The 13,731-nt window shown below is 49.8% G+C and overlaps 1 long non-coding RNA gene across 1 annotated transcript in view; it reads right to left on the bottom strand.

Moving 5' to 3' along the window:
* The window catches only part of LOC134911736 (uncharacterized), a 62,790-nt gene extending 51,172 nt beyond the window's left edge, over positions 1–11,618 (bottom strand). The window contains exons 1-2 of the long non-coding RNA XR_010176804.1: positions 11,561–11,618; positions 10,057–11,235 (exon numbers count right to left, since the gene is read on the bottom strand). This is a non-coding gene — a long non-coding RNA (uncharacterized LOC134911736). The remainder of the gene's footprint in view (positions 1–10,056; positions 11,236–11,560) is intronic.
* Positions 11,619–13,731: the final 2,113 nt, after the last annotated feature.

Here is a 13,731-nt window from a genome sequence, read left to right as displayed (position 1 = left end):
CAGCGGCAGCTGTCAAATCAGCGTGCGCTGACAGCCTGCTGGGGCCGGGCCGGCACAAATGAAAAAATAAGAATTTACTTACCGATAATTCTATTTCTCGGAGTCCGTAGTGGATGCTGGGGTTCCTGAAAGGACCATGGGGAATAGCGGCTCCGCAGGAGACAGGGCACAAAAAAGTAAAGCTTTTACCAGATCAGGTGGTGTGCACTGGCTCCTCCCCCTATGACCCTCCTCCAGACTCCAGTTAGGTACTGTGCCCGGACGAGCGTACACAATAAGGGAGGCAATTTGAATCCCGGGTAAGACTCATACCAGCCACACCAATCACACCGTACAACTTGTGATCTAAACCCAGTTAACAGTATGATAACAGAAAGAGCCTCTTAAAGATGGCTCCTTAACAATATAACCCGAATTTGTTAACAATAACTATGTACAGTATTGCAGATAATCCGCACTTGGGATGGGCGCCCAGCATCCACTACGGACTCCGAGAAATAGAATTATCGGTAAGTAAATTCTTATTTTCTCTATCGTCCTAAGTGGATGCTGGGGTTCCTGAAAGGACCATGGGGATTATACCAAAGCTCCCAAACGGGCGGGAGAGTGCGGATGACTCTGCAGCACCGAATGAGAGAATTCCAAGTCCTCTTTTGCCAGGGTATCAAATTTGTAGAATTTTACAAACGTGTTTTCCCCCGACCACGTAGCTGCTCGACAGAATTGTAATGCCGAGACCCCTCGGGCAGCCGCCCAAGATGAGCCCACCTTCCTTGTGGAATGGGCCTTAACAGATTTAGGCTGTGGCAGGCCTGCCACAGAATGAGCAAGTTGAATTGTGTTACAAATCCAACGAGCAATCGTCTGCTTAGAAGCAGGGGCACCCAACTTGTTGGGTGCATATAGTATCAACAGCGAGTCAGATTTTCTGACTTCAGCCGTCCTTGAAATGTATATTTTTAAGGCTCTGACAACGTCCAACAACTTGGAGTCCTCCAAGTCGCCAGTGGCCGCAGGCACCACAATAGGTTGGTTCAGGTGAAACGCTGATACCACCTTAGGGAGAAAATGCGGACGAGTCCTCAGTTCTGCCCTATCCGAATGGAAGATTAGATAAGGGCTTTTATAAGATAAAGCCGCCAATTCAGATACTCTCCTGGCGGAAGCCAGGGCCAGTAACATAGTCACTTTCCATGTGAGATATTTAAAATCCACCTTTTTCAATGGTTCAAACCAATGGGATTTGAGGAAATCTAAAACTACATTTAGATCCCACGGTGCCACCGGAGGCACCACAGGAGGCTGTATATGCAGTACTCCTTTAACAAAAGTCTGTACCTCAGGAACTGAGGCCAATTCTTTTTGGAAGAATATTGACAGGGCCGAAATTTGAACCTTAATAGATCTCAATTTGAGACCCATAGACAATCCTGATTGTAGGAAATGTAGGAAACGACCCAGTTGAAATTCCTCCGTCGGAACACTCCGATCCTCGCACCACGCGACATATTTTCGCCAAATGCGGTGATAATGTTTCGCGGTGACTTCCTTCCTTGCCTTAATCAAGGTAGGAATGACTTCTTCTGGAATGCCTTTCCCTTTTAGGATCTGGCGTTCAACCGCCATGCCGTCAAACGCAGCCGCGGTAAGTCTTGAAAGAGACAGGGACCCTGTTGTAGCAGGTCCCTTCTCAGAAGTAGAGGGCACGGGTCGTCCGTGACCAACTCTTGAAGTTCCGGGTACCAAGTCCTTCTTGGCCAATCCGGAGCCACTAGTATTGTTCTTACTCCTCCTCACCGTATAATCTTCAATACCTTTGGTATGAGAGGCAGAGGAGGAAACACATATACTGATTTGTACACCCAAGGTGTTACCAGTGCGTCCACAGCTATTGCCTGTGGATCTCTTGACCTGGCGCAATACTTGTCCAGTTTCTTGTTGAGGCGAGACGCCATCATGTCTACCATTGGTCTTTCCCAACAGTTTATTAGCATGTGGAAGACTTCTGGATGAAGACCCCCCTCTCCCGGGTGAATATCGTGTCTGCTGAGGAAGTCTGCTTCCCAGTTGTCCACGCCCGGGAAGAACACTGCTGACAGTGCTATTACGTGATTCTCCGCCCAGCGAAGAATCTTGGCAGCTTCTGCCATTGCACTCCTGCTTCTTGTGCCGCCCTGTCTGTTTACATGGGCGACCGCCGTGATGTTGTCCGACTGAATCAACACCGGTTTTCCTTGCAGGAGTGGTTCCGCCTGGCTTAGAGCATTTTAGATTGCTCTTAGTACCAGAATGTTTATGTGAAGAGACTTTTCCAGGTTCGTCCATACCCCCTGGAAGTTTCTTCCTTGTGTGACTGCTCCCCAACCTCTCAGGCTGGCGTCCGTGGTCACCAGGATCAAATCCTGTATGCCGAATCTGCGGCCCTCCAATAGATGAGCCTTTTGCAACCACCACAGAAGATATACCCTTGTCCTTGGCGACAGGGTTATTCGCAGGTGCATCTGAGGATGCGACCCTGACCATTTGTCCAACAGATCCCTTTGGAAAATTCTTGCATGGAATCTGCCGAATGGAATTGCTTCGTAAAAAGCCACCATTTTTCCCAGGACTCTTGTGCATTGATGTACAGACACCTTTCCTGGTTTTAGGAGGTTCCTGACAGGTCGGATAACTCCTTGGCTTTTTCCTCGGGAAGAAAAACCTTTTTCTGAACCGTGTCCAGAATCATCCCTAGGAACAGCAGACGTATCGTCGGAAAACAGCTGCGATTCTTGGAATATTTAGAATCCAGTCGTGCCGTCGAAGAACTACTTTAGATAGTGCTCTTCCGACCTCCAACTGTTCTCTGGAACTTGCCCTTTTTAGGTCGTGCAAGTAAGGGATAATTTAGATGCCTTTTTTCTTTGAAGAAACATCTTTTCGGCCATTACCTTGGTAAAAAGGCCCGGGGTGCCGTGGATAATTCAAACGGCATCGTCTGAAACTGATATTGACAGTTCTGTACCACGAACCAGAGGTACCCTTGATGAGAAGGACAAAATTTGGACATGGAGGTAATCCTTGATGTCCAGGGACACCATATAGTCCCCTTTTTTCCGGTTCGCTATCACTGCTCCGAGTGACTTTATCTCGATTTGAACCTTTTATGTAAGTGTTCAAAACATTTTAGATTTAGACTATGTGTCACCAAGCCGTCTGGCTTCAGTACCACAATATAGTGTGGAAAAATAATACCCTTTTCCTTGTCGTAGGAGGGGTACTTTGATTATCACCTGCTGGATATACAGCTTGTGAATTGTTTCCAATGCTGCCTCCCTGTCGGAGGGAGCCGTTGGTAAAGCAGACTTCAGGAACCTGCGAGGAGAAGATGTCTCGACTCTCCAATCTTTACCCCTGGGATAATACTCGTACGATCTAGGGGTCAACTTGCGAGTGATCCCACTGCGCCCTGAGACTCTTGAGACTACCCCCCCACCTTGAGTCCGCTTGCACGGCCCCAGCGTCATGCTGAGGACTTGGCAGACGCGGTGGAGGGCTTCTTTTCCTGGGAAAGGGCTGCCTGCAGCAGTCTACTTCCCTTACCTCTATGTCTGGGCAGATATGACTGGCCTTTTGCCTGCATGCCCTCATGGGAAAGGAAAGATTGAGGCTGAAAAGACGGTGTCTTTTTTAGCTGAGATGTAACTTGGGGTAAAAAAGGTTGGATTTCCCAGCTGTTGCTGTGGTCCCCAGGTCCGATGGACCGACCCCCAAATAACTCCTTCCCTTTATACAGCAATACTTCCATCTGCCGTATGGGATCTGTATCACCTGACCACTGTCGTGTCCCTGACATCTTCTGGGAGATATGGACAACGCACTTATCTTGATGCCAGAGAGCAAATATCCCTCTGTGCATCTCACATACATATATATAGAATGCATCCTATTAAATGCTCTACATGAATAAAATATTTTCAGTCAGGGAATCCGACCAAGCCAACCCAGCACTGCATCTCCAGGCTGATGGCGATCGCTGGTCGCAGTATAACCACCGTATGTGTGTATATACTTTTTAGGATATTTTTCCAGCTTCCTATCAGCTGGCTCCTTGAGGGCGGCCGTATCTGGAGACGGTAACGCCACTTGATAAGCGTGTGAGCGCCTTATCACCCTAAGGGGTGTTTCCCAACGTACCCTAATTTCTGGCGGGAAAGGGTATAACGCCAATATTTGCTATCGGGGTAACCCTACGCATCATCACACACTTCATTTTATTTTATCTGATTCAGGAAAAACTACAGGTAGTTTTTTCCACTCCCACATAATACCCTTTCTTGTGGTACTTGTAGTATCAGAAACACGTAACACCTCCTTCATTGCCCTTAACGTGTGGCCCTAATGAGAAATACGTTTGTTTATTCACCGTCGACACTGTATTCAGTGTCCGTGTCTGTGTCTGTGTCGACCGACTGAGGTAAATGGGCGTTTTTAAAACCCCTGACGGTGTTTCTGAGACGCCTGGACCGGTCCTAATAGATTGTCGGCCGTCTCATGTCGTCAACCGACCTTGCAGCGTGTTGACATTCTCACGTAATTCTCTAAATAAGCCATCCATTCCGGTGTCGACTCCCTAGAGAGTGACATCACCATTACAGGCAATTTCTCCGCCTCCTCACCAACATCGTCCTCATACATGTCGACACACACGTACCGACACAGCACACACACCGGGAATGCTCTGACAGAGGACAGGACCCACTAGCCCTTTGGGGAGACAGAGGGAGAGTCTGCCAGCACACACCAAAAACGCTATAATTATATAGGGACAACCTTATATAAGTGTTTCTCCCTTATAGCATCTTTTATATATATACAATATCGCCAAAATCAGTGCCCCCCCTCTCTGTTTTAACCCTGTTTCTGTAGTGCAGTGCAGGGGAGAGCCTGGGAGCCTTCTCTCCAGCTTTTCTGTGAGAGAAAATGGCGCTGTGTGCTGAGGAGATAGGCCCCGCCCCTTTTACGGCGGGCTCGTCTCCCGCTATTTTTGAAGTTAGGCAGGGGTTAAATATCTCCATATAGCCTCTGTGGGCTATATGTGAGGTATTTTTTGCCTCTAATAAGGTTTTTATTTGCCTCTCAGAGCGCCCCCCCCAGCGCTCTGCACCCTCAGTGACTGTTGTGTGAAGTGTGCTGAGAGGAAAATGGCGCACAGCTGCAGTGCTGTGCGCTACCTTTATGAAGACTCAGGAGTCTTCAGCCGCCGATTTTGGACCTCTTCTCTCTTCAGCGTCTGCAAGGGGGCCGGCGGCGCGGCTCCGGTGACCATCCAGGCTGTACCTGTGATCGTCCCTCTGGAGCTAGTGTCCAGTAGCCAAGCAGCAAATCCACTCTGCACGCAGGTGAGTTCACTACTTCTCCCCTAAGTCCCTCGTTGCAGTGATCCTGTTGCCAGCAGGACTCACTGTAAAGTAAAAAACCTAAGCTAAACTTTCTCTAAGCAGCTCTTTAGGAGAGCCACCTAGATTGCACCCTTCTCGTTCGGGCACAAAATCTAACTGGAGTCTGGAGGAGGGTCATAGGGGGAGGAGCCAGTGCACACCACCTGATCTGGTAAAAGCTTTACTTTTTTGTGCTCTGTCTCCTGCGGAGCCGCTATTCCCCATGGTCCTTTCAGGAACCCCAGCATCCACTTAGGACGATAGAGAAAATAAATCCTCTGCAACTGAGCGTAATCCGAGGCCGCGGCCGGGGCTCCTGAGACTTAACGGGCCACAAATGACAGGGGGGCACGGGCACGAGTGCCCCCCCCCCAGGATCCGCCACTGACTATACTATACTATAACGCTGACCCTATCCCAATTACGCTGACCCTATCCCTATAACGCTGACCCTATCCCTATAAAGCTGACACTATACTATACTATAACGCTGACACTATCCCTGTAACGCTGACACTATACTTTACTATAACGCTGACCCTATCCCTATAACGCTGACACTATACTATACTATAACACTGACACTATACTGTACTATAACGCTGACCCTATCCCTGTAACGCTGATCCTATCCCTGTATCTCTGACCCTATCCCTGTAACGCTGACCCTATCCCTATAACGCTGACCCTATCCCTGTAACGCTGGCCCTATCCCAATAACGCTGGCCCTATCCCAATAACGCTGTCCCTATCCCAATAACGCTGACACTATACTATACTATAACGCAGACCCTATCCCAATAACGCTGACCCTGTCCCTATAACACTGACCCTATCCCTATAACGCTGACCCTATCCCTATAACGCTGACCCTATCCCTATAACGCTGACCCTATCCCTATAACGCTGACCCTATCCCTATAACGCTGACCCTATCCCTATAACGCTGACCCTATCCCTATAACGCTGGCCCTATCCCTATAACGCTGGCCCTATCCCAATAACGCTGGCCCTATCCCTATAACGCTGACACTATACTATACTATAACGCAGACCCTATCCCAATAACGCTGACCCTGTCCCTATAACACTGACCCTATCCCTATAACGCTGACCCTATCCCTATAACGCTGACCCTATCCCTATAACGCTGACCCTATCCCTATAACGCTGACCCTATCCCTGTAACGCTGACCCTATCCCAGTAACGCTGACCCTATCCCTGTAACGCTGACCCTATCCCCGTAACGCTGACCCTATCCCTGAAACGCTGACCCTATCCCTGAAACGCTGACCCTATCCCAATAACGCTGACCCTATCCCTGTAACGCTGACCCTATCCCTGTAACGCTGACACTATCCCTGTAACGCTGACACTATACTATAACGCTGACCCTATCCCTGTAACGCTGACCCTATCCCCGTAACGCTGACCCTATCCCAGAAACGCTGACCCTATCCCTGAAACGCTGACCCTATCCCAATAACGCTGACCCTATCCCTGTAACGCTGACACTATACTATACTATAACGCTGACCCTATTCCCGTAAAGCTGACCCTATCCCTGAAACGCTGACCCTATCCCTGTAACGCTGACCCTATCCATATAACGCTGACCCTATCCCAATAGCGCTGACCCTATCCGTGTAACGCTGACCCTATCCCTATAACACTGACCCTATCCCTATAACGCTGACACTATACTATACTATAACGCTAACCCTATCCCTATAACGCTGACCCTATCCCAATAACGCTGACCCTATCCCTATAACACTGACTCTATCCCTATAACGCTGACACTATACTATACTATAACGCTGACCCTATCCCTATAACGCTGACCCTATCCCAATAACGCTGAGCCTATCCGTGTAACGCTGACCCTATCCCTGTAACTCTGACCCTACCCCTATAACACTGACCCTATACCCTATAACGCTGACACTATACTATACTATAACGCTGACCCTATCCCTATAACGCTGACCCTATCCCAATAACGCTGACCCTATCCCAATAACGCTGACCCTATCCGTGTAACTCTGACCCTATCCCTGTAACTCTGACCCTATCCCTATAACACTGACCCTATCCCTATAACGCTGACACTATACTATACTTTAATGCTGACCCTATACCTATAACGCTGACCCTATCCCTGTAACGGGTGGTCTTCAGTATGCCGGCGGTCGGCCTCCCGGCGACCAGCATACCGGCGCCGGGAGCCCGACAGCCGGCATACCGACACTTATTCTCCCTCGTGGGGGTCCACGACCCCCCTGGAGGGAGAATAAAATAGTGTGGCGCGCGTAGCGTGGCGAGCGCAGCGAGCCCGCAAGGGGCTCATTTGCGCTCGCCACACTGTCGGTAAGCCGGCGGCCGGCCTCCAGGCGCCGGTATGCTGGTCGCCGGGAGGCCGGCCGATCGTAGTGAACCCCCCTGTAACACTGACCCTGTCCCTGTAACTCTGACCCTATAACGCTGACCCTGGCCCTATAACGCTGTCTCTGACCCTGTAACGCTGACCCTGGCCCTATAACACTGACCCTAAACTATAACACTGACCCTCCCCCTATAACTCAGACCCTATAACGCTGACTCTGGCCCTATAACGCTGACCCTATCCCTGTAATGCTGACCCTATCCCTGTAACACTGACCCTATACTATAACACTGACCCTCCCCCTGTAACTCTGACCCAGTCCCTATAACTCTGACCCTATACTATAACGCTGACCCTGTACTATAATGCTGACACTATCCCTATAACTCTGACCCTCCCCCTGTAACTCTGACCCTCCCCCTGTAACTCTGACCCTATACTTATAACGCTGACCCTGTACTATAACTCTGACCCTCCCCCTGTAACTCTGACCCAGTCCCTATAACTCTGACCCTATACTATAACGCTGACCCTGTACTATAATGCTGACACTACCCTATAACTCTGACCCTCCCCCTGTAACTCTGACCCTCCCCCTGTAACTCTGACCCTCCCCCTGTAACTCTGACCCTCCCCCTGTAACTCTGACCCTATACTATAACGCTGACCCTATACTATAATGCTGAAACTATCCCTATAACTCTGACACTATCCCTTTAACTCTGACCCAGTCCCTATAACTCTGACCCTATAACGCTGACCGTATACTATAACGCTGACCCTATACTATAATGCTGACACTATCCCTATAACTAACTCTGACACTATCCCCGTAACACTGTCCCTGTTCCTATAATACTGTCAGCGCTCCCCCTAGGATGAGTGATAGTCAGCTTGGGCAGCAATAACATGTAATCACTCAGCACCCATCACTCAGTACCCACTTTGTTAATTTTCTTCAGCCCTGTCCTGCTCTCCCCACCCCAGCCACATGGACCCCATCCAAGACGCAGGCTGGCATTTTTGGATACCTTACATTCTGTGCTGCTGCCGCCACTGGTGATGAGGTCTCTGCAGCCGCCACTGATGGAGTCTCTGCTGCCGCCACTGTTGAGGTCTCCGTTGCCTTCACTGCTGGGGACTCTGCTTCTGCTGCCGCCGTGCACACAGCCTCCCTGCCAGCTGCGCACAATAACCCCGCGGTGGCCAGCAATAAAGCAATATCCAGGCCCGGCCCACGGTACTTCCCAACTGGCGCATGCGCAGTCCGCATAGTCTCAATAAAATAGTTTAAAAAACGGGAGAACCGGGCACATTTGCGGGACAGCGGGAGGTTGAGGTCAAAACCGGGAGCCTCCCGCTGAATGCGGGAGGGTAGGCAAGTCTGAGTAGCACTCTACGCTATACACAGCCCCTCCATCTTACACCCAGCAGCACATTACACTACATTTTACACAGCCCCCTCCCCCCCATATTACACCCAGTAGCACTACTGTATACACAGCCCCCCATATTACACCCAGCAGCACATTACACTACATTTTACACAGCCCCCTCCCCCCCCATATTACACCCAGTAGCACTATACACAGTCCCCTCCCCCCATATTATACCCAGTAGCACTATACACAGCCCCCCCATATTACACCCAGCAGCACATTACAGTACATTTTACACAGCCCCCTCCCCCCATATTACACCCAGTAGCACTACACACAGCCCCTCCATCTTACACCCAGCAGCACATTACACTACATTTTACACAGCCCCCTCCCCCCATATTACACCCAGTAGCACTATACACAGCCCCCCCATATTACACCCAGCAGCACATTACACTACATTTTACACAGCCCCCTCCCCCCATATTACACCCAGTAGCACTATACACAGTCCCCTCCCCCCATATTATACCCAGTAGCACTATACACAGCCCCCCCCCCCCATATTACACCCAGCAGCACATTACAGTACATTTTACACAGCCCCCTCCCCCCATATTACACCCAGTAGCACTACACACAGCCCCTCCATCTTACACCCAGCAGCACATTACACTACATTTTACACAGCCCCCTCCCCCCCATATTACACCCAGTAGCACTATACACAGCCCCCCCCATATTACACCCAGCAGCACATTACAATACATTTTACACAGCTCCCTCCCCCCATATTACACCCAGTAGAACTCTACACGATACACAGCCCCCCACCCCCATATTACACCCAGTACAGACAGCACCCACCTGGCCTTTGTTGCTGCCTCCTGTGAAGAGCAGGGATCCGGCCCATGCACAGTGAGGTGGGGGGAGGCAGATCAAGGCAGGCACATGCAGGAACCAGGAAGAGGAAAGCTGGCCTGTTACATGCAGTGTGTGAGTGTGATGGGCGGGGCCAGCCACAGTGATGCAGAGCCCTGGCTGCCGGGCTACAGTATGTGCTTCAGCTGCTCTGCTCTCATTAGTCCCCCGACACTGCTCCTGCCGCTCAGACTGCCCGGCTCCATACTGCACAAGACGGCCACTGCTACCCATAAACCCGCTGTGCGGTGGCCGGCCATGACCTTTCCCTTGCAGCCTACGCCCACCCCACATTGGCGGACTCGCGCATGCGCAGTCCGGATTTTCAGGTAGGAGCTCGTAAAAACAGGGAGGGCTGGCAATGTGTGCGGGGCAGTGGGAGGCTCACTGAAATATCGGGAGCGTCCCACTGAATGCGGGAGGGTAGGCAAGCCTGCCGCAAACACATTTTTTGGGAAACTACTTTACTTAAACAAAAAAAAAAAGGCAGATTTCAATAAAATTATCAGAGGGAAACTAATAGAAAAAATTGAGGTGGGAGAGGGAAGACCCTCGACCTTGTGCGTAGACACTACGCCTTGTGGGGATCACTAGCAATGCACTCTGTGTGCTGGAATGGAGGGAACTGACTGCTGAGGTTGATGGCCCTTCACTCCCAGGTATGTGACACCAGCTACCTCTGCAGGGCCGCAATCACCTGCGTTTGTTCCTGTACAGCCTGCGTGTACTCCCTCATCACCTGCAGTTGGTCTCAGGCCACCTGCGACCACTCCTGTGTTGCGTGGGTCAATTCCTGCATGCAACTATTTATCTCGCTGGCCATGCAGGTGCCCTTTGCCACCGCCGCTGTCCTGTTCTGCTCCCACATTAGCTGCCCAATATAGTCCAGCTGGCTTGTCTGCTGATCCATGAAGGCCAGCTGGTGCTCCCGAAAATGGTGGAGAGACATGGGAACGCTGGCCTGTATCATGGGCGGTGGTGGAGGCACAGGCTCCATGGGAGTGAGGATGATGGTGATGTCATCTGCCTCTTACCCTGATAAATAAGCCACCAGCCCTGTAAATGGCAGGCCCAGAGACGCTGGTGATGGGTGGAGCGCCGGTACTTACAGCAAATGAGAAGTACCTACAAAGGAAACAAAAAGATAAAATAAAACACTTGTAATGGAGAAAAAAAACAACCTACATTAATTTGGAACACCTACCAATGCACGTGCTTAAAAAAACCATGCTAGTTGACATAACAAAATGTCTTCACAAAAACACACAGTAAGCATGGATTATAACATTTCTTTTCAGGGGCCCTTTTATTTTAAAACTACTTCACATATCGGTTTAAAGTAGGCACAGGCAAAAATTCACTTATGTGGTTGTGTCCATATTGGTTAGTGTTATGGTTGCAGGCATTATTATGAGTATAATTTGTGAGTGTTTTTTTAAATCACACTTACAAGCCTCTTCTGTGTCTGTCTCTTGCTGCTGCCTCTACGGTGTTGGCCACAGCAGCTGTGGTGAAAAAAACAAAAACACCTTTAGTCATGTGGCAAAGGATAAAATATATGTATATATATATATATATATATATACATATATATATATATTTCATGATACAGTCTACAGTAAAAATTAATCGTTACATAATGGGCCTAATTCAGACTTGATCGTAGATGTGCTAAATTTAGCACATCTATGATCAGTCACACAGACATGCGGGGGGAGGCCCAGCACAGGGCTAGTCCATCCCGCATGTCAGGCCCGACACCCCTCGCACAAGTACAAAAGCATTGCAAAGCGGCGATGCTTTTGTACTTTAGGATTAGCTCCCTGCCAGTGCAGCTCCTGCTCGCAGGAACTATTCGTCACTGTGAGGGTTGCAGCGGCTAAATGTGACATCACGCAGGCCACCACGGCACGCCCCCCAATGGTCCGGGCATGCCTGCGTTGCTCAGACCGCACCCTCTAAATGGCGGCCAAATGCTGCCGGCCCGCCCCCTCCCGCCCAGCAACCGCCTCTGCCTGTCAATCAGGCAGAGGCGATCGCAGGGCTGAGACAGCTGTTGGTTGTCTGGCATGCGCCCGCGCACTGCGGTGCCGTCGCATGCGCAGTTCATACCTGATCGGCTGCTGTGCGAAAACACACAGCACCAATACGGTCTGAATTAGGCCCAATGTACAAAAGTCTTTCCAAACACAAAAGTACTGGTTGGTGTGATTGAATCTGCACATACTGTAGTACACATTACAAAATGACCCATACGTACTCAGGAAGGCAAACAGTCATACTATAATAAACATAACATTTAAACTAATTACCTACACAAACTCTTAATATTTTCATGGATTTATGTGTACTCTATATTTATGTGTACTTTAAACAAGGGCACAGTCTTCTTCATAAGAAAAGAAAACCTCACATTTCACCCTGACCTGGTCTTGCCAGGTGTAGATGCAGCAGCCTCCTCATCACTGTCCTCCTCACACTCTTCTTGCTCTGTGTCAGACACAGGCTGCTGCTGGGACATGACCAGGGCAGCAGAGAGCTGGGCCCAGGTACTTTTAAAGGGATGTGGCCTAATAACAGGAGGTGTGGCCATGCACCCTTAGAAAAAAACACAGAACAAATTGTACTTTAAGCGCCTTCCTGGCCACACTGCAGTTGCAGCTCCTCCTCCTCCACCAGCCTCCTCCTGTCTCTGCCCCTCTCCAGGATGCCATGCCTGCTCCAACTCTCTGGTACACCTGCCTGTAACCCATGCACCCATGCAAATTGTCTGAGAGCCTCTGTCTGACAGTATTGCTAAGATGCATTAGTGTCTGTATACTCAAGACCAGGGTCGGACTGGGGCATGCAGGGGCCTATGTTTAGGGGTGTGGCCATGCTAGAGAGGGGTGTGGCCTGCCACATCATTAGTTTGACTAACCATTAGAGAGTGCAATGTCTGGGCCCCTTCATAAATATACACAGTAAATTCAGCTGCTGCATGCATGATAATGTACCAGATTAATAACAGCAATGCACTGTAAAAAATACACCATAGTCCAGTATAAGGTAACATATGTATAATGTATAATTCAAGTTCAAAGTCTGGATCCTGATCCTTAGAGGAGGGGGTGGGGCCCCAGGCAGTGGGGCCTACCGGTGGTTTCCCCTGTGCCCCAGTGGGCCAGTCCAAGCCTGCTCAAGACCCACTACACCATACATTGCAATATGACAAAAGCCAGGACACACAAGCCAATATTAGATTTAAGCCTTAATATTAGATTTAAACTACACTGGGTTACATTGAACACTGCACTGCTCCAGCACACACACAACACACACACACACACACACTGGATTACACTGCACTGCTCCAGCACACACATACTGGGTTACACTGCACTGTTGCAGTACACACACTGAGTTGCACTGCACTGCTTCAGGACACACACACACACACACTGGATTACACTGCACTGCTCCAGCACACACATACTGGGTTACACTGCACTGTTGCAGTACACACACTGAGTTGCACTGCACTGCTTCAGGACACACACACACACACACACACACACACACACACACACACACACACACACACACACACACACACACATATAATGGCTTACATTGCACTGC

The sequence above is a fragment of the Pseudophryne corroboree genome, chromosome 4 (assembly GCF_028390025.1).
Source record: "Pseudophryne corroboree isolate aPseCor3 chromosome 4, aPseCor3.hap2, whole genome shotgun sequence".
NCBI lineage: Eukaryota > Metazoa > Chordata > Amphibia > Anura > Myobatrachidae > Pseudophryne > Pseudophryne corroboree.
Note: the sequence above shows the minus strand (reverse complement) of the source record. Positions and strands in the feature narration are given on the sequence as shown.